Genomic DNA, 24,565 nt, shown 5'->3' with positions numbered 1-24,565 from the left:
TCTCATGTTTTGGTATCGATTCTTTTCGGTTCCTTCTTTCTTACCAAAATCTCACCAAACGGTACACAATTCCATCTAGGCCCTCTAGCCTTATACTATTTCACTTTGGTAACCATCAATCACCGTTTTACTACTTTGGTTCTCGGTTCATTTCAATTTACCGTTTGGTTAACCCTAATTTGGTCAAAACCTCAAATCAGTCGTTAAATGTTCTAGAAATTCACGATCAGGAGGCAACCCTACCGATTACAAGTCTAATTGGTCGGGTTAAGCAAATCAAATCACGATTATGCCAACTTTCAATTTTGGCACGAAACCCTAGAAATCAGATTTCACAAATCGGAAGAAATCGGGAAAAAGATTGGCAAACAAACTAGTAAGAAGTGTAGAGGAACTAGTCCTCGAGCAATTCGAACACAAATCTCGGGTTTAAAACGAGAATCTGAGAAATCGAGAAAATTCGAGTTTTCGAAAGGAATAAGGAGAGAAAGAAATACCAAATAAGAGGGTTCGGAGAGATCCTCGGCTGCCTACTCGGTTCCAAACTCGATTTCTCGCAACAATCGGGAGTCTGAACGAAACGGAAACTCACGGGCTCTTTTTCTTCTCTCTTGGACGAAATTAACTTAGAAATGGTGAAAATGGTGAAGTGAGAGAGAGAGAAGGTTTGATTTGGATTTTAGGGTTAATTTTACCCTGAATGCGGATGTGCCCATCCGCACTGCGGGTGGCTTGATCCGCACTCGAGACTTAGTCGGTTGTCAACAGAATCCAGGAAAAGTCCGAGCCTACTGCGGATGAATCCCATCCGCACTGCGGGTCAACCTCATCCGCACTCACTACTTAGCCAATTTCAGGAAAATTCCAGAAAAGTCTGAGCCACTGCGGATGACTTCCACCCGCACTGCGGGTCCATCCATCCGCACTCAGTACTTAGAAAAAAATACATACCAACTCAGAATTGCATGAGTGCGGATGCACCCACCCGCACTGCGGGTCAATCTCATCCGCACTGAGCCTATAAAGTTCTGAAATCTCGAAATTTCGACGCGATTTCAATTCACAATTTACTTACTTATTTAGGGAAACCTTAATTAAGGTTTAAACTTCCATTTTATTAACACAATTAACTTGATTCTTGTTCTTAATTCATTACAATTTAATTGTAAAAATTTCATAACGTAACACTTTTCTTTTACAAATTTCCATATACTAATCTAATTACCATTATGTTTTCATTATTTCTTTAATGGCCCAAACACATCATTTTCAAGAAAAAAATGGGTTTGTTACGTTCAAATGCAATATTATTTGTACAACTCAGTTCTAAACAGTGCTATTATATATCATGCATCTGAACATATCATTTAATCACATAATTAGGAGATCGTTCTAAATAGCAGTCTAGGTCTAGTTCTAGAATGGTCGAGTCAGTTGCCCCTGTTCCTTTGAGATGAGTTAAGAGAAAAAATGATTCTGGTGATCTCAAGTAAAGTATGACCGCTGATTTATCAATTTGTATATGAAAAACCTCGAGGTTTTTTTATATGCTGTTTAATATAACTCCATATTTACATGTTCTTAACTTTTGCACAAATTCAGGGTATAATCCTAGTGGACCTCCACTTACTAATCCCCATGGACCCATCAGGAGCTGCGGTAAACAATGTTGTGATAATGACAGTGGCTGCTAGCGATCGATGCTCGTGAAAGAATGATCGATGGAGATTTCTCAAAGCTAATGGCAACAACTAATTAATTAAGCATAATTTATATATTATGTATTTACCTAGTTTAATTAAAGCAAGTTGAGATACGACATAAGTATATTTTACATATTGTTTTAATTTTATTTCGGTAATTTGTATTAAATTCAATAATTTAAATGCTTAGCCAGAACTTTTACTATAAATTATTTGGATATATTGTGTTGTAATCATTCGTCCAATGTATTAAATGAAATTCCAATTAATCTTGTGGATTGTGATCATCACAACGAAAAACTTGATGAAGCTTTCCATGAAAAATTCGTTTATGGATCAATTAGTGCATTTAAATTAGTTGGCTTATGTGATTTTGTCCTGTTTAATCAAGTCCACTCGTGTGTTCATTAATTTGATCATCATGTTGCGCTATGGTGATCCAGAATTTTTCTACCTTCATATTTAAAAGGTAAATATTACCCAAATATTACCTTCATATTCAAAGCTTAATGATGTCGTGATGCATTTTGGCATGGGCCGTGCGGCCTGCCTTTTGCATGGGCCTTCCATCTTATCGTTGATACCATGTTTGATCATATGTTTTAGTAAGCCCACAAACAAGCCCAAATACTGCTTAAAGCAATTTTAGATTCTCTATTACAAAATTTGAAGTACATTTCCTGTTGCAGCACAAATACGGATTCCCCGCATCACAAGTTAGGAAAAACACTAAAGAAGTTTGAAAATATTTGATTAATTTTATTCAATTTTGAAACAAAAGCAAACAAAAACTTAACAAATTAAAATTAAAACAGATAGAACATGGTCCAAAAAAAATAATTTTTTATTTATAGAAAATAAATAAATAAATAAGAGAGGCAAATAGAAAGGCGACTTTTTTTTTATGTATAAATTGATTGGTGGAATTTTTATCAATCCAAATATATATTTTTTTATTCCATCCATTGTTGGTTTGAATGGAGAATGAATAGATTGTTTTTCTATTTTTAGAAATTATTATTAAAAAAATATAGAAAAATATAAGGTGTATCTTAGAATTTCAGAGTTAATAATCTGGATAAAAACATATTTAAAACCAATTTTTTTGTTGCTAATATCTTCATGATATTGTTGAAAGGTGGTGCATGGTGTGCTGCTGGAAAAAAATAAAAATATTTGAATTCGAGCTATTGAACTCGCGATCCTACATGTACATCAAATTCTATGATGTTTTATCTATTTTTCTATATTATATAATATTAACTTCTAAAAATAAAATAAATTCTTCACTCTACTCATTCAAACCACCTCTACAGACAAAAAAAAAATTGAAAAAAATTGGATCGGTGAAATTTTTACTGGTTAAAAACTTAAGATCCGTAAAAAAATCTACCCTATATATGTATCAAAATATTAAGGTACTCTTTCTATTTTTTTTCGTAATTTATAATATTTTCTAAAAATAAAAAATTCTCTCCATGGGAACTTCATTAATTATGTATGCTAAAATTATACGGTGAAAATTCAGCTCCACTTCAAATTCAAATTAATTAACTTGATAGTGGAGGTCAGTAATTCAACAAAGCAACTCAAGTGAGACTAAGGCGCGCATTTTCGTTCTACGTATCTTGACCTCTTTTTAGAGTTGTATCTGTGAAGTAACTCAAATATTGATTTAAAATTCAGATCGTTTGATCAAAATGTGAGCCAATTCAGACCGAGGTGGAATGCAAGATCGGATGGTCCGGATTGAAACTAAAAATTTGAGTTACCTTAGGTGGCATATAATTAAATTCATACTGTTATTAGACGTCATTCCGTGTGACAAATGTTAACCAAATTGGCTGTTTGGATGATAATATTAAGAGTGTTTAATATAAGACCATATTCATATGTTCTCAACTTCTGCACAGATTCGATCAGACCGGGTTGGTCTAACCAACGGAGAAGACCGTACATCTAAAATTTGATGAAGCTTTCCATCAAAATTTTATTTATGGATCAATTACTGTTGTGATGCATTTTTGGCATGGGCCCTTCATCTTATCGTTTTTTTTTTCTGAAATCTTCGCAGAAGCTACGAACTATTGGATCGGTGAAATTGAAAACAATTGGATCGGTGAAATTTTTACTGGTTAAAAACTTAAGATCCGTAAAAAAATTTACCCTATATATGTATCAAAATATTAAGGTACTCCAAATTCATAATATAGTGAAATGACAGCTCCACTCCAAATTCAAATTAATTAACTTGATAGTTGGAGATCAGTAATTCAACAAAGCAACTCAAGTAAGACTAAGGCTAATTCAAATTCAGACCGTTTGTATCTGTGAAGTAACTCAAATTTTTAGTTCAAATTCAGACCGTTTGATCAGAATGTGGGCTAATTCAGGACCAGGTGGAATGCAAGATCAGATGGTCCGGATTCAAATTAAAAATTTAAGTTACCTTAGGTGACATATAATTAAATTCATACTGTTATTAGTCATTCCGTGTAGCAAATGTTAATCAAATTGGGACTTGGAAAGCAGAGACAGGTGCGGAGACTTGATTTGGGAATTGATTTGCAAAAGTCTTTTTTTTTTTTTTTTTTTGAAGGTTGGCGGAAAACCGCCAACAATATAATAATAAGAAAAAGGTTTCATGTACAAAGATTTGTTGAAGTCTTGTTATGAATTACCAGTATAAAATGATGAAGATGGAAGAAATCATGGGTTTTAATTTGGGACAAAAATGAGAAGTGAATTCATGATCCTCTATTTATTGCTCAGCGCTATGGCATTGCAAACTGGTGCTATTCATGACTTCTCCTTAATACCAACGTTCCCTGGCTTCCAGGGGCGAAACCAGGACTTGAACTTGGGGGGGGGCCGAGCTGCCGAAAGACGAAAGAACAATTGCCTGGGGGATGCCAATCGGTATGCATCTGTAAAAAACCACATAAAAATAACCACCCCAGTAAGCACTTCCGCCTCAGTTGGGGGGTGCCTGGCCCCCCCTTGCACCCCCCTGGTTCCGCCCCTGCTGGCTTCAGATGTCAAAAAGGTAAATACTCTCTCGTTCTAACTGAGTTGATAGTCATGTACAGTACAACCCATATTAAGCTTCAAACCCATTCCACTGTAACAGTCTATATTATAGTGTATTTTAAAAAACAATAGACAATCCATCAATCTCCAGGTTACGCGCTTCAGCATTTTTTTTGCCGAAAATCGGCTGAATTGGGTTGAACTGGCCGTGTCAAGCACTCCTCAATAAATATGAAATGTTTGCTCGTAATATAGTGATTAAAGCTCTATTTTATGGTTGTTGAAAAAATATAAATTCAAATTTCACTCACCATATTGTGCATTTTAATTTTAGCCTCAACAGATACTATTTTTTCCGGTCCATATACTAGAGGTAATCGAAAACCTGCAGCTCCAAGAATCTATCACCCCTCCAAGTGCTGCACAGAGAGAGGTTGCTAGCAGCTATCAGTGCTCCTGAAAAGAATGAGGGAGATTTCTGAAAACTAATTAATAGCAACAATTAAGAATAATTGATTATGTAATTAATTACCTTGTTCAGAGCCAAGTTAAGGCACAACATAAGTACATGTTACATATTGTATCCATTTTATTTTGGCTTGTATAAGTAAAGTACTTTTATAAATTATTTGGATATATTGTGTTTCAATGATCCAATTTAATGAATGTATTAAAATGCTTTAATTAATTAATGATGTAGCTAGTGATCACAGTTCCGGTAATGATATTGGACTGTTGCTACTGGGATTGTTCAGGCCGCAAGGTTTGGCAGTTTTAAAGGTTGGAGACGACAAGTGGACTTGATTAGATACATATCTGAAACTCGGAATTGGAATCAAAATCAGATTTTTGACCGTGAAATCGGAATCAGATGAATCAGTCAGAATCAGAAAAAATCGGATCGGTAACTCGGATTTTTTGGCAGAAGCTTGTTTTGTAGCCAAAAAGTAGGAACAAGTTGGTAAAAAAATAATTTGTAAAAAAATTATAATAAAACAAAATATTACACTCAAAATATACACTAAGTACATAATGTAATACAAGCATTACAAATAAAACACACTTTTTAAACATAGGTATGTGTATTTAAACATATTAACTTTGTAATCAATTATGTAATATTTTATTGTTTATGCATTTTTGGTTTGTTTGTGCAGTCAGTTCATGATTTATGCAGTCAGTTGATGATTATAATTAGATACAATGAATTATCTAAAGGCAAAAACTCAATCAGTTTCTTTCCTTTCAGTCGCTTTTTTTATTTTGCAATGCACTTTTCAACCACTAGAATTTGAAACGTATAGTAATTCGCCAGTGGTTTTTGGTTTCACTCATTATCTATTGGATATTATTCTCATTTTATTGAGTAAACATTTAAAAATAATTGAAAAAATTGTTGACTCGGACAGACTCGTATTGACTCAGTCTAAAAATCAGATGACTCGGCCGAGTCAAACACTATTCAATTGAGTTTTGGGGAAAAAATCGCTTGGGCACGAGACTCGGGTACTGAAACTCAGACCAGACACGGCTGATACCGAGTTGACTCGGAATCAGTCGAGTTTCCAAACCATGGTTAGATATTAGAACATGTTACAATGATGCCATCATTTTTCGAGGGAAGATCTACGCCATGTCTAAACAGACTCTCCATTGCTGGGAACTGAAAGATTTCTCTTTTAAAGCAGAAGGTTCTCACCATACCCAATACTATGTTGGACGGCCTTAAGAAGGGGTACCTCGTCAAGTGCGGAGGCAAATTTCTGATGGTATGTAGGGAGAGGAAATGGGACAATTAATATAGGCCACACAATGAGTGTGTATCAGCTAAACCTTGACCAAAGAGACCGGTTGTGGTGCCTGCTTAAGAGCATAGGAGATAATGCAGTGTTTATCGGTCTCGGATATTCACACATAGCATCGACTGTTGGTCTTGACGACATACAACAGAATTGCATTTATTACACCGACGATGATTACCTATATAAACTCCATGAGACATTTTATGTTTTTCATGATTCTGGAGTTTACAACCTCAAGAAGGGAACTTTTGAGATCTTCCCCGTTGCCTATCGACCACCGGCCTGGTTCTGGCCTTGTAATGTGAAATAGGATTTGTCCTGGTTAGGCTTATTTATCAGATAATAAGATCAAGAAACAGTGTCAAGTTTATTGTAATAATTACTAATTATTATTATTTTTATTTGGTATTTTTCAAAGTGTTATCATTGATGAGTTAGAACTTAATTTGCGATTAATTGCCAAACAATTTGTTTGTTGCGGGAGTTATATTAAAGGTCTTTCTGATTTTGTTTGTAAAGTCTCTCTGACTTGGTTGGAATTGTTACCAACTCTTAATTCTACCATTGTAACTTTACTTTGTTATTATGTATTTGGGATGAATTCAACTCATCAATTAGGACTTTGCTTCCTTTCAGAAAATTATAATTCCTTTCAAAGAATCATCCAGTGAAACAAAACATGCCCAAAACTCATTGAGAAATCATTCATCATGCATGAAAACACGCTTATCAATGTGAACACGTCAAATATGTTGTAGCCTGTACATCGGCCAAATATGTTGCACATTTCACATTGATCTGATCTTAATCAGAGAACAAGACTCAGGACTGGAAGCTCGATCCCACCTGTCCGAATCAGGCCGCATCAGGTTTAGGCCACCCAATATACCCGGGACCTTGGTTTCCTCCATCTCTAAATATTATTAAACGTATCCCTGTAGTATTGCACTATTACTAAATGAGACAAGACCACCTAGCTTGTTTATTAATCACCAAATTAAGTATCCCTCTGTGGAATTCTTCAAGTTCATTGACATTTTTTTTTCTGTTACTCTCACGTCATTTTGCAAATCTACCCCCATTTGTTCTTTTGTTGTGAACTTGAAACTAAAAAAATCAATAACTACTAATTAAACTCTAATCTACATCATTGTTATTTACTTATTTTACTCTTGCCAAATTCCATGTTGTGATAGGTTTAAAGAAGAGAGTCGGGGGTGTTCTGATTTGATCTTGCCAATTTAAGTATCCCACGTAGTTTACGTATTGTGCTACATACACAATCAAGCAAGGTGTTAAAAGCTCATACCACCCCAATCAAGGGGAGCAATTCTATGGTCCAAGCATCCTTCATTTATGGATGCTGCAATTTTACGGTGAAAAGACAGCTACAATACTCGACATTCAAACTTCACAGTGAGGTCACTAATTCTGCTAAGCATCCCATTTATGAGTGGAGATAACATTTTCCTAAGTTGGGAGTGATGGAGTCAAATCAATTCAGATTTGGAAAGTAGAGGCAGGGGGAGACTTAATTACCAGTATAAAATGATGAAAATGGAAATTAATTATAGCAACAAATAAGGATGATCTATTATGTAATTACCTTGTTTGCCTATTGTATCCATTTTATTTCGGCTTCTATAAATACAATAACTATAGATGATTGGTTATTACTTTTACTATAAATTATTTGGATATATTATGTTCTAATCATTCCATCATTGTATTAAATGAAATTCCACTCTTGCACAATGTTCAATGTCAAATACTGTCCAATCAAAGGAACTATGATTAACTTAGTAAGAAACTATGATTAACAAGGCCCAGTGAGAAAGGCCTGCTAGGAGAAACTATACTACGTAGTTACTGTTTTCCACTGGGCCTTGATGGCCCAATTATGATAAGCGTTTCTCATTAAAGCAAACACTGATGGTTCCATCAAATGAATTAATGTCTCAGGCTCAGTGAGAAAGGGCCGTGTGTTAAGAGTTTCTGAAACGAAATAATTAATTTTAATTTAATGCTCTGTAAACTGAAGGCCCATGAGACTCTTGTCTCAAATTTGTTGCATGGACATCTTTCAAAGTTTTGCTCTATTTATTCATATCAAGTAACAAAATAATCATTTTTTAGGTACTTTGTTCATATCAAGTTAGAAAAGAACTAATTAATGTACTATATTTAACAGGTACTTTGTTTCTTTCATATTAGTTCAGATGTTACTTCCGTTAGGTCTCACAATGTGAACTGGCTACCTAATTTGTCATTGTTTTCAAATAACCTTGCAATCAATGATGTACAAACGAAGATTAGTAGTTTGGATATGCTTATTTGAACGACTAAATGTTGTACAATTAAACGGACTAAAAAAATTATAAATTTAGTATTATTGTATGCTCATGTAGAAAAATAAGATAAGTACTTTGAATACACTTATTTGAATTTCAAATTTGAAAGATTGGTAAAACAAAAACAATGGCGATATGTGATGTTAAAACATTGACAAACTGAACCACACCACAAATGAATATGCAAAACAGTTATGCGAATGCTTCTCCATTTCCCTTGTTTACCATAACTCTTCCAAAACAAGATTGAGGTAATGCATACTTGTACATTATTTGACATTTTGTTTTAAGAAAAAACGTTGGAGATCGAGTCTTGACTAATGAAATATTATTTCATAATCCAACAACTGTGTTAGTTAATTTATTTTTTCCTATTTCACAATCATAAAAAGTCGAACTAATTAATACCAATTTGCTTTCCTTTCCCCTTTCTTTCCACCAACCCAACTCCTCTCCCCACATCTCGTCGCACCATGAGCTACACTGTGACCAAGTCCTCTCCAGTCCTGGTCCCTCCAGCCATCTCGACTCCCACCGGTTCTCTCCCTCTCTCCTCCATAGACCGCACTTTAACCATCAATGCCGCCATCGACTTTGTCTCGATCTTCTCGCATGGCAAGCAACCAGGAGAGCGAATCAAAGAAGCCTTCGCTAAGGCGCTGGTGCCTTACTACCCTGTCGCAGGGAGGATCGCTGAGCCCATTCCGGGAGTTCTGGTTGTTGACTGAACTGGAGAGGGTATCTGGTATTGTGGATCTTTCTTTTTGTGAGCAATGGTCACCGATGGAGCCACACTTAGGCTGGGTCTGTATTTATCAGATCCATATATATATAGTACGTTAATTTGGATTTGGATTTTGCCTACTCTTATTTTTTATTTTCAAAGGAACGAGTCTAATTTTTTAAAATGACCCGAATTTCAAATGAATGATGACCAAGTCCTTGTCTTGCAATTAAAATTTATTACTTCAGTGCTTTACATTATTTTTTATCTTAATTTAATTATGCATAAAAAAAAATCGTGTTTTCGATTTGATTCGACTGATTCCGGTTCTGATATAAATTAATGACAATCTTTTAATAAAAAAATAAAAATGAATTAAAGAAAAACTAATAATATCTTTATTGCATACCCTTGATAAAAATCTTAGCTATGCCCTTGTGAATGGTTGGGGGTTTTGTCAAATTAAAGAAATAAAAGAAAACCGAGATCAGAGTTCAATCCAGGGTGTTGGTTTGATCTCTGACATGGCTCTAAAACTCAGAATGGGAATTGAAATCGGATACTTGACTGTGAAATCAGAATAAGATGAATCAGCTGGAATCGGAAGAATCGGATCGAAAACTCATATTTTTTTTGGCAGAAACTTGTTTTGTAGCAAAAATATAGGAAAAATTGATAAAAAAATAATTTGTAAGAAAATTATGTAGACAAAAAAATTATACTCAAATAATCCACTAATTATATAATATAATATAAGTAGAACACATCTTTTAGCTTATTATAATATAATATAAGTAGAATTTATAATTTATACATAGAAAAGTAAAAAATAAATAAAACAAGCCACTGGTTACCATTTACTTTAGAGTATGGCTAATAGGACACTAGTGTTGTATTAAACTAAATAACACCACATCTTAAACCCTTAGATCTGTTTTAAGATTCGTACAAAATGAAGTGCTTGAACAGTAAAAGCGGATATTTCGAATCTTAAAGCAGATCTAAGGGTTTAAGATGTGGTGTTATTTAGTTTGATATAACACTAGTGTCCTATTAGCCTAACTCATGGATAATATAACATCAGTGTCATTTCAGTCTATATAACACCAACTCCAAAACCTATCAAATCGAATTCAAATGGTGAATCCAAACCGTTCAAACCGATATACTTCATTAGTTGTGCGTTTACGTGTAAAATTTATAAGTTTTTGAGTTTATTTGATATCAAGTCAAGTGGTCAAAAGTGTGAGTTTTAAGTTAATTTTAATACATTCATTTTAAAATATTTTTACTGCTTGATTTGATATTAATATAACTCGAAAATATAATAAAAATTGTATGTAAATACATCACTCGTAATGTAAATCGGTTTGAACGGTTTGGATTAGTCGTTCGAAGTCGATTTGATAGATTTTAGAGTTGGTGTTATATAGGTTAAAATGACACTGATGTTATATTAGCCAAACTCTTTACTTTAGTTAAATGTTTAATAGAAATAATACTTTAGTCAAAATAATAATAATAATAATTGATTCATAGAAATAATACTTTAGTCAAATAATAATAATAATAATTGATTGAGACCGTACACTCCATTTTTAATAAAATATTGATTCTTGTTTAGACCGTACACTCCTTTTTAATGAAATTTTGATTCTTGTTTAGACCGATCTAATATTTCAAAACAGTTGATCTCTATTTAATAACCGGTATGGACATGGTCCACAATAAACCATGCTATATTTTCAATACAAAACCGTACACCATATGTGTACCAAGACTATTGAAAATTTTATAATCATTTAACAACCTCCTCCTCCTTTGTGAAACGCGACTGCCCCTTTCAAAACAGCGACTCCCCCAAATCCTTCCATTGTCTTGCCAAAAATACAAAATTGTTCCGATTTGAGTAGAAAAACAAAAAATTTTGCTCTAGAGACATGAGAATGAGTGAAAATTCGGCCAATTATTTCGATTTAACCCTGATTTTATCAATTTTCTGCATTTAACTTGTCCAACCGAGATAACTCACTCTAACTCGGCTCAACTCGGCCTAACTCAGTTGAACTCGGTCTAACTCGGCTTGACTCGGCCGGAAAATCGGATGACTCGGCCGAGTCAAGCACTGTTCATCCAATTTTTTATTATTCTACGGTGAAAAGACAGCTACACTCCAAATTCAACTTAACTTGATAGTGGAGGTCAGTATAACTCAATAAAGCAACCCACTTAAGACTAAAGCATTTGCGTTCTACTTTGAATGGAATCTTGAGAGTTCTTATCCATGAAGTATATCAGATTTTGAGTTTAAATTCAGACCGTCTGATTAGAACCTGAACCAATATGATCCTAGATAGAATGCACAGGGTCCCTTTAATATCCGTCCCAAAGTATATCGGATGGTTTAAATTCAAACTAAAATTTTGAGTTTAAATTCAGACCGTCTGATTAGAACCTGGACCATATGATCCTAGATAGAATGCACGGTTCCCTTTAATATCTGTCCCAAAGTAGATCGGATGGTCTGGATTCAAACTAAAAATTTGAGTTACCTTAGATGACATAATTAAATTCATACTGTTATTAGTCATTCCATGTAACAAAAATTAACCAAATTGGGACTTGGAAAGTAGAGGCAGGTGGAAGACTTGACTTCCCTAGAAGCGATGTAGCTAGATTTTGTATTCTTTTTAATAGAAAATTGTAAATTGACAAAATCACATAAATGGGAGAGAATGCTTTGTAACAATCATCCTTGAAGTAAATGAAAATTATTCTAACTTTCCATTCCTTTTTTCTTCTTATTTTGTTTTAAAGAAAGACTATAACATCCCATTATGTTTTTTTCAATATGACCAAGTACAAAAAGCACTATTTAAAGTATCCAGCGTTGAATTAGGTTTTGGGCCGTACGGCCTGCCTTTAGCATGACCGGCCATCTTGGGTTGTAGGTCCAGCAATAAGCCCATATTGTACATATATATACTGCTCAAAGCAAGTTCAGATTCTCTATTTCAAACTTTCTTGTCCATTTCCTGTTGCAAGTTACTGATGAATTGGGCTCAGGATATTTTGTTATTTATGGGGTCCGCTAAAATTAAGTGCTGACGAAAATCCCCACATGACAACTCACAAGTTAGGAAAAACACTAAAGAAATATTAACATATTAGATTAATTTTCTCCAATTTTGAAAAAAAAGCAAACAAAAAGGTAACAAATTAAAAAGAGATAAAACATGATAGTGGAGGTCATTTACAAGTGCTGCAATTCTACGTTGAAAAGACAACTCCACTCAAAATTCAAATGAACTTGATAGTGGAGGTCAGTAATTCAGCATATTAAGTACCTTTAATTTGATAGTGGAGGTATTATTATGTATCGAGACAAATTAATTCAGACTTGGGAAAGCAGAGACAGGGAGGGAGGGAGTTGACTTGCACAAGTCTTGTTATAACTTTCAGTATAAAATGATGAAGATGGAAGAAATCAAGTGACACTGCAACTGGTAGTGTGTAGAGTTTAATTTGAGGAGCAAAATGAGGAGTGTAATAATGATTCTCTGTTTGCTGCTCAGCGCTATGGCCATGCAACCTGTTGCTTCTGATGGAATCCCCAACTCTAACACTGGCGAAAGAACTTTAGGTACGGTAAATGCTCTCTGTGGTTCTGAGTGACTAGATAATAATGTGCAACCATATTATAGATTAATAGTGTATTCATATCTTACAAAAGAATAGATAAGTCATAGGTCTCGATATTTACTATGTAGTCTATCGTTTTCAAGAAAGGACAAAACAAGTAACAGGAAACAATTAGTTTAATTAAGGGGGAAAAAATAGTGATTTAGCTGTTTGGATCGTTAAATGAAATATCAGGAAAAATATCAGTAAAAATAAAAATAATTTTTTACTAAAATTATTTGTATTTACGATTTATTTATATATATATTAAACCAAAAAAAGAAGGTTGATCGAACCAAATACTACTATCTAGTTTATGAGAATAGTGTTGAAGGGAGTTAATCTAAATAGTGTGGAAAAAATATATTAATTTGGTGCAATTCATAATGTGTGATGCTATGGTGCCATGCATAACACATATTGGCCAGCATTATGGACTCAAATGTTTGGTTTGAAAATCATAACGGTCGATCCGAACCGTTCAACATGGTATTTGTAAACTAAATTTTACATTTTTTCGATTTTTATTACTATATTTTTAAATGTGTAGAAAATCACTTGATCTAAAAAATTCTGGAACATCCAACAACAACGATTTTCTACTCATTTAAAAAAATTGTAAAAAATTGTAAAAGATGTAAAATTTAGTTTACAAGTACATATTTATATGGAAACCATATTGAACTATTCAGATTGATCGTTATAATTTTGAAAATAAAAATATTGATCCGTAATACGGACCAATCCGTGCTATGCATAGTACCATAGTCTCATGCACTCATTCATAATAGTGGAAATATTATTTTAATTATATTGTTCAGATTGAGAATTAGCCTTCTCTGAGAGAAATCATAGCTTCGGATTGAAATAATACACATGGTTATGTAAAATTGATATTTTTTTTAGAAATTGGACTTGCTCTCTTAACATCAGCACCATTTAATCCAAATCAATTTATTTGTTCACAATAACACAAAATTAGCACCTTTTTCATACTATTTGAATTAACACTATTCTTGCACTAGTTTTTCACATACTAACATATATACCATTATGCTCCCATTATTCCTTTAATGATTCAAACACACACTCTTAGTTAAATTTGTAGAATATGCATCGCGCTAATTAATTAAATATTAAAGAAGAAAAAGTACTTTTGCATTGCGTCCAACTAGGAAGCGTCTAATTGTCCACAGACATTTGTCCACCATTTGTTCACAAAAAAACTGTCATTTGACCTGTCCGAATCCTGTAAATTTAATAATTCAATGCTGTAACTTATAAGATCAATCTTATAAAAAACGTAATAAAAAATTTCAAACATCCAAAAACTTTCATTAACGGTTTGCAACTTGATCAACTTGGCAAACTAACTGTACTTCGTGCGGGACCACTTGGCAAACTAATTATACTTTTCTTACTAACGGTTAATGGAAGTTATTTGCGGTTAATGACAATTTACAAAAACTTCTAGAACATTCCACAAAAAACTTATAGAACATTCCAAACCCGAACAACATCTACAACTGGCATTTTTTTGTTCAAAATAAACCAAAAAAATATTCAAAAATAATTTTCTTCCTCAAAATTATAATTTTTAATTTTTTTTTAAATTTCATAATTTTTTCCTTCAAATGTGCACTGTAAAATTCAATACTACAAAATTAGAAGTTGTGAACAGTAAAATAAACATATGTCACTATAAATTTCAACACTGCAAAATTAGAAGATGTAAAAAGTCAAATAGACATATGTCCATTGCAAATTTCAATACTGCAAATGAAAATTGATAAGATCAATACTCCATATCACATCTCTATTATCTCTTTTCTCCAGATTTTTACAAGATGAATACTGTAAAATTACAAGATAAATACTGTAAAATTAACAAGGAAAATACTGTAAAATTAACAAATCAATACTCCATATCGCCTCTCTATCATCTCTTTCCTCCAGATTTTCACAAGATAAATACTGTAAAATCACAAGATGAATACTGTAAAATTAATAGGGGAAATACTATAAAATTAACAGATCAATACTCCATATCGCCTCTCTATCATCTTTTTCCTCCAGATTTTCACAAGATGAATATTGTAAAATCACAAAATGAATACTGTAAAATTAACAGGGAAAATACTTTAAAATTAACATATCACTACTCCATATCGTCTCCCTATCATCTATTTCTGTACCAAAGCCATTAAGTGTCCTTGTAGCACACACGAAGCAATACATATTATTACTACTAAATAATGGATCAAATGAAAATCTAGGCTGTAACTTGTAATTCAAATTAATAGAAGCAAGGAAATCATGATTATCAATTCAAATCAATAGAAGAAACAAAACTTAAATAGATTAGTAAATAAACAAGTTGTTTTGAATATTGTAAAACCACAAGATGGATATTGTAAAACTACAAAGTGAATACTGTAAAATAATCCGATTATGCTCCAGATTGTCTCGCTCTTATCTCTCTTCTCCAGATCGCCTCGTTCTCATCTCTCTTCTTCAGATCGCCTCATTCTCATCTCTCTTCTCTAGATCGCCTCGCTCTCATCTCTCTCCACTAGATCGCTCCTCCAGATCGCCTCTGTTAGATCGTTTCTCTCCATTTGAATCTAAGAGAGATGCCGGAGAATTCCGTCGAAGAGAAGAAAGCGCCGGCGAGCGGTAATGGGAATTGGAGGAACAAAAGTCGGAGGCTTAGGTGTGGTTGAGACCGGGACGGAGATGGGGATGGTGGCGCGAGGAGGCGATGGGGGACGGGCGGGATGAATAGTGGCGAAGGTAGCGGCGTAGATGTGAGACTCGATCTCTTCGACTCAAAAAATAGAAATAAATGATCGGGGAAGAAAGAGAGGTTTAAATAGGCATGACGGTGGTCTAACGGTGGAGAGCGATGGTAGTTAAACTGGGAGTAGATAATGTTTGTGGACAGATGATGAACAAAACAGTGTGGATAGAAACCTTTTCTCAAATTAAAATACTATATTCAGACCAGAACTCATTCTAAATAAGATTTTTTTTAATTTTATAAATTAATAATTTTCTTCTGAAAAGGGAAGGATTAGATTTGATTTTCGAAAAATATGAAACACCGACGAATTTTTATGGTGCAAACATGGTCATATATTGATTTAGCCATAGAAAAATTTTCGGTGCAAGCAGTTTTTCGACCCGATCCCAACCTCTGCCACAGAAAATTCCTTCAGATCCCTTTTTTAGTCTTGTTGCTTACACCATAATTTTTTTCTGAGAAGGCCTGCTTGATGGTATATTTTTAGAGCGGAGGAATCCCATGAATTCCAAGACTGTGCAATTCATTTTAAGATCCGTGTGCATGAAAATTAAAGCAAAGCTCACAAATATTAGAACAGAGAGCATGGATATTAAAGTGAATCAGACGGTCTTAGAATCCATCAAACTTGAACATGTACACTGTGATCGGAAACAAAATGAGTAAGAATTCAATAGAATAGAATAGAAAAGAATAGAATATACATGATTTTAGATTGAAATTTTATGATCGGTTAAACTGTTATCTGAGAAAGAAAGAATTCTCAACAATCTTATAGTTACCCTCAAATTTCTTTCAATTTACAAATAATGCCATCAAAACCTAGCTTCTAGGATTTGAGTTTGTAAGAGAAAATAAACATAAAAAAGAGATATTGACAGTGGATAGGAAGAAGAATGGAGGAGAATAACTAAAAACACATAGTCGGAGCAAAACGGCAAATGAAAAAGGAAGAAGAAGCGAACGGGAAGAAGAAGTGAACAGGAGAAGAAGGAAGGCTTTTTGCGTCTCTTCACCCGTTCCGTACAATTCTCGCCAAATTCCTTTGTTTTGGCGTGGATTTCCCAGCGGGATTTCGAAGGAAAAAAGTCACGCGAACTCCTCTCTTTTCCTTCGTCTCCTCCGCTTCCGATCAAAAACGCGACACGAAATCTGATTCTATTTCTTGTTTTATGCGGGGTTACCCCTTTCCTATCACAGGGGTAACCTACTCCGCGCGCTCTAGTACATTTTGCGTGTACTTCTTGCTGTATGTACTATTTTTATTCTCTAACCTATTTTGTATGGTGAAATAACATTAGCTAGCAATTATGTGGCGGAATGGGTTTGGTACAAACACTTTAATGCCCCTTTATATGAAATGTTTATTTTTTTACCATTGCAAATTGCAATTAACTTAACAAATGCCTGCACCGAAATTTTTTTACGGTGCAATCAATATAATCCTAATTTAGTGTGGTACTTACTGTGTGGGGTTTGACCAGGTTGGAAAAATGTCTTGTACCAAAAATTTTCAACGGTGCAACCAATATTTTCATGTTCGCACCGGAAACTAAATTTTATATTTTTTGAAATTATTTTACTATTTATTAAGCCACTTTGAAAATCTGAAAACCCGGATGAACAGTAAAAACAGTAAAAATTTCTAGACCGCTGGATCGGCGATTTTCAAAGTGGCTTAATAAATAGTAAAAAAATTGCAAAAAATATAAAATTTGGTCTCCAAGTACATTTCAATATGGAGATCATGTTGAGCGGTTCGGATCAATGTTTTGAACTTCAAAATTGCAAAATATGAGCGTGAAGTAAAATAGTCGCTTTACTTTGCAACTCACCGTAGCTCATCTCTCTCTCTCTATATATATATATATACACATACACATACATACACGGTGCAAGCATGGGTATATTAGTTGCACTGTAGAAACTTTTCAGTGCAAGCAGTTTTCGGACCCAATCCCAACCCCTGCCACAGTGAATTCCTGCAGATCTCTTTTCCTTCTTACACCGCTAAAAAATAATTCAGTGAAGGACTGATTAATGGTATTTTTTGCGGGTACTTGTTGGTATATCAACTATTTTTAAGATCTGACCTATATTTTTTGTACGGTGAAATAACATTAGCTAGCAATACCATTAATGTGGTAGAATGAGCTGGTTGGCTGGCTCAAAACTTGAATTCCCCTTTATATATGATTTTTTTTTTTTTATATACAGTTACAACTTAATAAAATACTTGCACCGAATTTTTTTCTATTTATGAAAATCAAATAGACTCCTTCCCTTTCCAACAAACTATAATATTTTATTTCAAAATATAAAAAAAATCTCTAAATAGTGCTATTATATATTATGCATTTAAATAATATATCATTTAATCATGTAAGGACTCGTTCTAAATAGTAGTCTAGTTCCATAATGGTCGAGTCAGTTACCACCTTTTCTTTGGTGATCTCTAGTACAGTATATATGTTGCTTTATTAATTTGTACATGAATAACCTCCATGTTTCTTTACAGCTGTTTAGTATAACTCCATATTCATTCATATGTTCTTAACTTTTCCACAAATTCAGATCCAAGGTCTGTTGGAGGATCTCAAGGAAGCAGACCCTATCCACCCAGCAGGTGCTGCAGCGAGACCAGATGTTGTGGTAAAGGGTGCTGCTATTGATGGATGCAGGTCAAAGAATGATGGAGATTTCTGGAAACTAATAGGTGTGGATATTTCGGCTTGTATTAATATAATACACAGGTGTGATTATAGATGATATCGGCAGTACTAGTACTTTTGCTATAAATTATTTGGATATATTGTGTGAATGTATTAAAATGCTTTAATTAATTAATGATGTCGTGATGCATTTTTATATATTTAAATACAGCGGTGATGTATGATACCGAGTGCAATTAAAATACCGTAGACTGTCAACCCAAAATTATGATCATAATTAGTTCCGTCTCGGCTAAAAATCGGACGTACATGTACAATACTTTCCTATTTGGATACATATCTATATAAATGTTTAAATTGAATATATTTTATAACATGATATATTTATTAATCCTTAATGTTCATTTATTGTTGGTAGTAGATCATATATATAGGAAATTAAAGAATGCTACGTAACAACCATAGTTGAAGTAAATGAAATTTATTCTTATCTTCTATAGTTAAAAAAAAGAGAGGTTATAACAGCCCATTATGTTATTTAATATGACTAAATATAACCATTTAATTTTTTTTACTTTTGAATTAGTTTTTGGGTTATGGTCATGGGCCGTCCGGCCTGCCTTTGGTCATGGGCCATCTGGCCTGCCTTTGGTCTTAGGTGCAATAATAGCTCACTGCACCTAAGTGCTCCAAGCAAGTTAAGATTCTCTATTACAAACCTTGTAGGACATTTCCTGTTGCAAGTTACTGATGAATTGGGCTTGAGGATTTGTGCTATTATTTATGGGGTCTATTTTGTAATTCGTGCGAGATTAAAACTAACAACTCGGATCTCATTGTACTCGGTACGATATTGCACGTACTGGATCTGAATTCGTAAGACTAAGGCTTTTGCATTCTACTTTGAGTGGAATTTTGTTAGAGTCTGCATCCATGAAGTAACTCAAATTTTGAGTTTAAATTCGGACTGTCTGACCAGAACCTAAACCAATCTGATTCTAGATGCAATACACAGGGTCCCTTTAATTTCTGTGCCAAAGTTGATCGGATGGTCCAGATTCAAACTAAAATTTTGAGTTTCTATCAGAGTACAAATACTCCAGTGGCACTTGAAGACTAGTCATAGGATATTGCAAAAAAAAAAAATAATATCAGACATAAATGAGACATTTGACTCGCTCTATTTTTATTTGGATATATCGAATAAAAACAATATCAAACTGATAAACCAAACTTCGCTAGAAGCAATATAGCTAGATTTTGTATTCTTTTAAATAGAAAATTGTAATGGGAGAGAGTGCTCTGTAACAAACATTCTTTTGACGTAAATGAAATTTGTTCTTATCTTCCAAATTTTTTATTTATTTATTTTTTAAGAAAGGCGCCCAGCGTTCAAGGAGTTTGGGGTCATGGTTATGGGCCGTTCGGCCTGCCTTTGGCATTAGCCATCTTAATTCGGTTGTAGGTCCAGTAAGCCCGCTGCACATATAGTGCTCAAAGCAAGTTCAGATTCTCTATTACAAACTTTGTAGAACATTTCCTGTTGCAAGTTACCGATGAATTGGGCTCAGGATTTTTTATTTATGGGCTCCGCTAAAATTAAGTGCCAACAAAATCCCCACATGACAACTCACAAGTTAGGAAAAACAGTAAAGAAATAGGAACATATTAGAAAAAGGTAACAAATTAAAAAAAGAGATAGAACATGGTCCAAGGGAATAGACAGCTCCAAATTCAAATTCAAACTTCACAGTGGAGGTCACTAATTCAGCTAAGCAACCCAAGTAAGACTTAGGCATTTGCGTTCTACTTTGACAGGAATCTTTTTAAAGTTCATATCCATGAAGTAACTCAAACTTTGAGTTTAAATTCGGACTGTTTGATCAGAACCTGGACTATGTCCTCCTGGATTAGCGTACCTGGATTAGCGCTATGTCCTCCTGGATTGTTTGAATTTGGATTTCGGACTGTTTGATCCAAACGTACCTGGCTATGTCCTCCTGGATTAGCGCTATAGATATATATTTGTACGAAGATGATATATGATACATTAAAGTTTGTATTTTATTAAATTTTCATAATAATAATTAGTTGTATTCATTATTATTTTTTTTTACTTTTTTTATTGTTTTGAAAAATATTTTAACCAAAGCACAAAGCGAAATGTCAATGACATTTTTTATCCATTTATCCGACTGGTACCGTGTTCGAAAAAACAGATAAAAGTAAAAAAAAAAATTGTTATCATTACTGATACTGGTATGAAAATGTCTCCTTATATGGGTATTAAAAAACTGCACATATAGAGGGTGTTTGGCCAGTTCAGATTCTCTATTATAATCTTTGTAGTACATTTCCTGTTGCATGTAACTGGTGAATTGGGCTCCAGGATTTTTTTGTTATTTATAAGGTCTGCTTAAATTAAGTGCTGACCTATTCCCGGCATCACAAGTTAGGAAAAGCACTAAAGAAATATGTAAATATTATAATTATTTTATTGAATATTGAAACAAAAGCTAGCAAACAAAACATTAAGAAATTCATGTCAAAACGAATAACAAAATAAGAGAAGTTGACTTATACATTAATGAATCTTCGTTTGTGGGAGCTGCAATTCTACAGTGAAAAGACAGCTACAGTCGAAATTCAAACTTCACAGTTGATTCAAATATTTCAGCTAAGCAGCACATGCATGTAAGACTTTATTGGCAGATAGTTGACTTGGGCGTGACTTGCTCAGACCATGTTATAATTTTTAGTATAAATGGGGAAGATGAGAAGAAATGAAGGAACACTGCTACTGCTGCTGTTACTAGTAGAGCAACAAAATGAGGAGTGAATTCGTGATCCTCTGTTTGCTTCTTAGCACTATGGCCAAGGAAACTGCTTCTACTGGCGGCTCCACCTTAGATCCGGATCGTCCACCTAGCACCCCACAAACTGCTGGAGGTAAGTGTTAACGTTATATCTCTCTCGTTTTTAAGTGGTTAGATATAACACCATATTCATATTTTCTCAACTTCTGCACAAATTCAGGTCCATCGCCTCCGCCTGCTCCAACCACTGTAGAGCCACCATCTAGAATCCATCGCAGGTCGTGCTGCAAAGAGAATTGTTGTGGTAAGGGGTGCTGCTAGGGATGCAGATGAAATAATGATTGAGATTTCTGGAAATTATTTAATTACCTCGTTTCAAGCAAGTGGAGAGACAATATATATACAAGTACATTTACATATTCTAACATTTTATTTTGGCTTGTATTAATACAATAATTATAGATGCTTGGGCATTACTTTTACTATAAATTATTTGGATGTGTGTGTATATATATATGTATATATAGGACTTGGCTACGGTGCTATGGGTTGCATAGAGGCCTCCCGTGCTACGGCTCAATATTCGACTTTTCAAAACCCAAACGGTCGATCCGAACCGTTCATCTTGTGCTCCATATTAATATGTGTTTGGAGATCAAATTTTTCATTTTTTGGAAATTGTTTACTATTTTTTTAGATTTATTGAAAATCGCTGTTTTTCAGACATAGAAAATGTATAAAAACCTAAAAGAGAGATTTAGGGTTTATAAAATGAGCCGAATTAATGGTGCTCCATCTAACATCAAACTTAAGAAAAAAGATTATCGATCAATTAATGAACCTAACAAAAGAAGAGAGATAGCTGATTAATGCCGTCAAAGATAGCTGCTGCGCTAAGTAATGGAGGCGAGGTCTGAGGATGAAAGAAAGACGATTCTGTGATGAATCGGACTTAGCAATGCCTTTAAATGAACTATCAAGATCGGTTTCTAAGATAAGAACCGATGCTGATACTATCAAGATCGGTTCCTAGCTTAGAACCGATCCTGATACTTACTAATCAAGATCGGTTCCTAGCTTAGAACCGATCCTGATACTATCAGAATCGGTTCTAAGCTAGGAACCGATCTTGATAGTGCATGACCTGTGATTTTATTAGTTTTTAGTATCGGTTTTAGTATTAAAACCGATCTAGATAGGTATTAGTATCGGTTGGTTAGTACAACCGATCAAGATAGACCGATCCTGATTCCAGTTTTTCCACTAGTGCTTCAATTTCTGTGCCAAAGTAGATCGGATGGTCTGGATTCAAACTAAAATTTTGAGTTTCTATCAGAGCACAAATACTCCAGTAGCACTTGAAGACTAGTCATAGGATATTGAAAATATATATATATATATCAGACATAAATGAGACATTTGACCCGCTCTATTTTTATTTGGATATATCGAATAAAAACAATATCAAACTGATAAACTAAACTTCGCTAAAGAACTTGCATTTGGTCTAGTGGCAAAGGTACACAGCTCCCATGTGAGAGGTTACGGGTTCGAAATCCACAAAGTGAAGAATCTTCTATAATATACATAGAAGTTTGAAAAATGTATTAGGTGGCTTGATCTCCAACCCATGATTTAAAAAAAAAAAAAGTTAAACTTCGCTAAAAGCAATATAGCTAGATTTTGTATTCTTTTAAATAGAAAATTGTAATGGGAGAGAATGCTCAGTAACAAACATTCTTTTGACGTAAATGAAAGTTGTTCTTATCTTCCAAATTTTTTTTTAATTTTTTTTTTTAAGAAAGGCGCTCTAAAACAGCCCATTATTTTATTTAATATGACCAAGTATAGCCATTTAATTAAAATACCCAGCGTTCAAGGAGTTTGTGGGTCATGGTTATAGGCCGTTCGGCCTGCCAATTACATTGGCCATCTTAGGTTGTAGGTACAGCAAGCCCACTGCATTATAGGGGCCGTTGAGCAACAAAGGATTAAGCCCCCTTAAAGCTTAATTTACTTTCTTTAGCTTCCTTAGCCGCTTAATTCTACCGAACACTGGTTCCTTAGCGCGAATTAAGAACACCTCCTTTAGCTTCCTTTTGCCCGGATCTTAATCCTCTGCCCAAACTTTATATTATTTATAACAACGGTTTTTAACCAGTTGTAAAATATCTATATTTAATTTTCAGCAACCGTCCTAATAGCAGCGGTACAAGAACAGGTGGTAAATGCCAATTTTAACCAGTGGTAAATCTGATTTCTAGTCTCTTCTCTGCTCTTGTATTGTGTTGATATGAAACGATTCAAAGAGAGAGAAGGTAGAAAAACAAATTATTGGTGGAGTGACTAATGTAACGTTAGTGATCTCTTTATTCTTTAAACATATATATTACTTGGTAGTGCAAGCGGTGGTCATAGAGATCACTTTAATTTATATATTACTTTGTAACTTTGTAGTGGAAGCGGTGGTCATAGAGATCACTTTAATTTATATATTACTTTGTAACTTTGTAGTGGAAGCGGTGGTCATAGAGATCACTTTATTTAAAAAAAAATTATGTATTGGGGAAATAGATCTCGGAATTCTGATTCTAACTGTTTTTTTATGTATGAATATCAACAAAGACTACTGGTTGGGATCAAAATAACAGGTGACTGTTATTTACAAGGAATAACAACAGAATTATTTCCATATATATGTTGGAGCGTGACATATGAAGTGACGACAAGATAATATATATATAAAAACAGTGATTTTTAAATCATTTTAATAAGTTGTAACAAAATTTTTAAAAAATATAAAATTTAGTCTCCAAGCACATTTTAATATAGTTTAAACATCTAATAGTTCGATTCGGCTGTTTGGTCTTAAATCAAAAAACCAAATCGTTTATTTCGAATGCTAGGAACAAATATTTTAAGCAAGTAGAGAGACAATATATATACAAGTACATTTACATATTGTAACATTTTATTTTGGCTT

At 33.9% G+C, this 24,565-nt stretch overlaps 1 long non-coding RNA gene across 1 annotated transcript in view; it reads left to right on the top strand.

Annotated features, from left to right (window-relative positions):
- Positions 1-18,944, top strand: part of LOC144561050 (uncharacterized) — a 59,724-nt gene extending 40,780 nt beyond the window's left edge. Inside the window, exons 2-3 of the long non-coding RNA XR_013513565.1 lie at positions 12,977-13,253; positions 18,669-18,944. This is a non-coding gene — a long non-coding RNA (uncharacterized LOC144561050). The remainder of the gene's footprint in view (positions 1-12,976; positions 13,254-18,668) is intronic.
- The last annotated feature ends 5,621 nt before the right edge of the window (positions 18,945-24,565 follow it).

This window comes from Carex rostrata, chromosome 10, assembly GCF_964058835.1.
Source record: "Carex rostrata chromosome 10, lpCarRost1.2, whole genome shotgun sequence".
Classification (NCBI taxonomy): domain Eukaryota; kingdom Viridiplantae; phylum Streptophyta; class Magnoliopsida; order Poales; family Cyperaceae; genus Carex; species Carex rostrata.
Note: the sequence above shows the minus strand (reverse complement) of the source record. Positions and strands in the feature narration are given on the sequence as shown.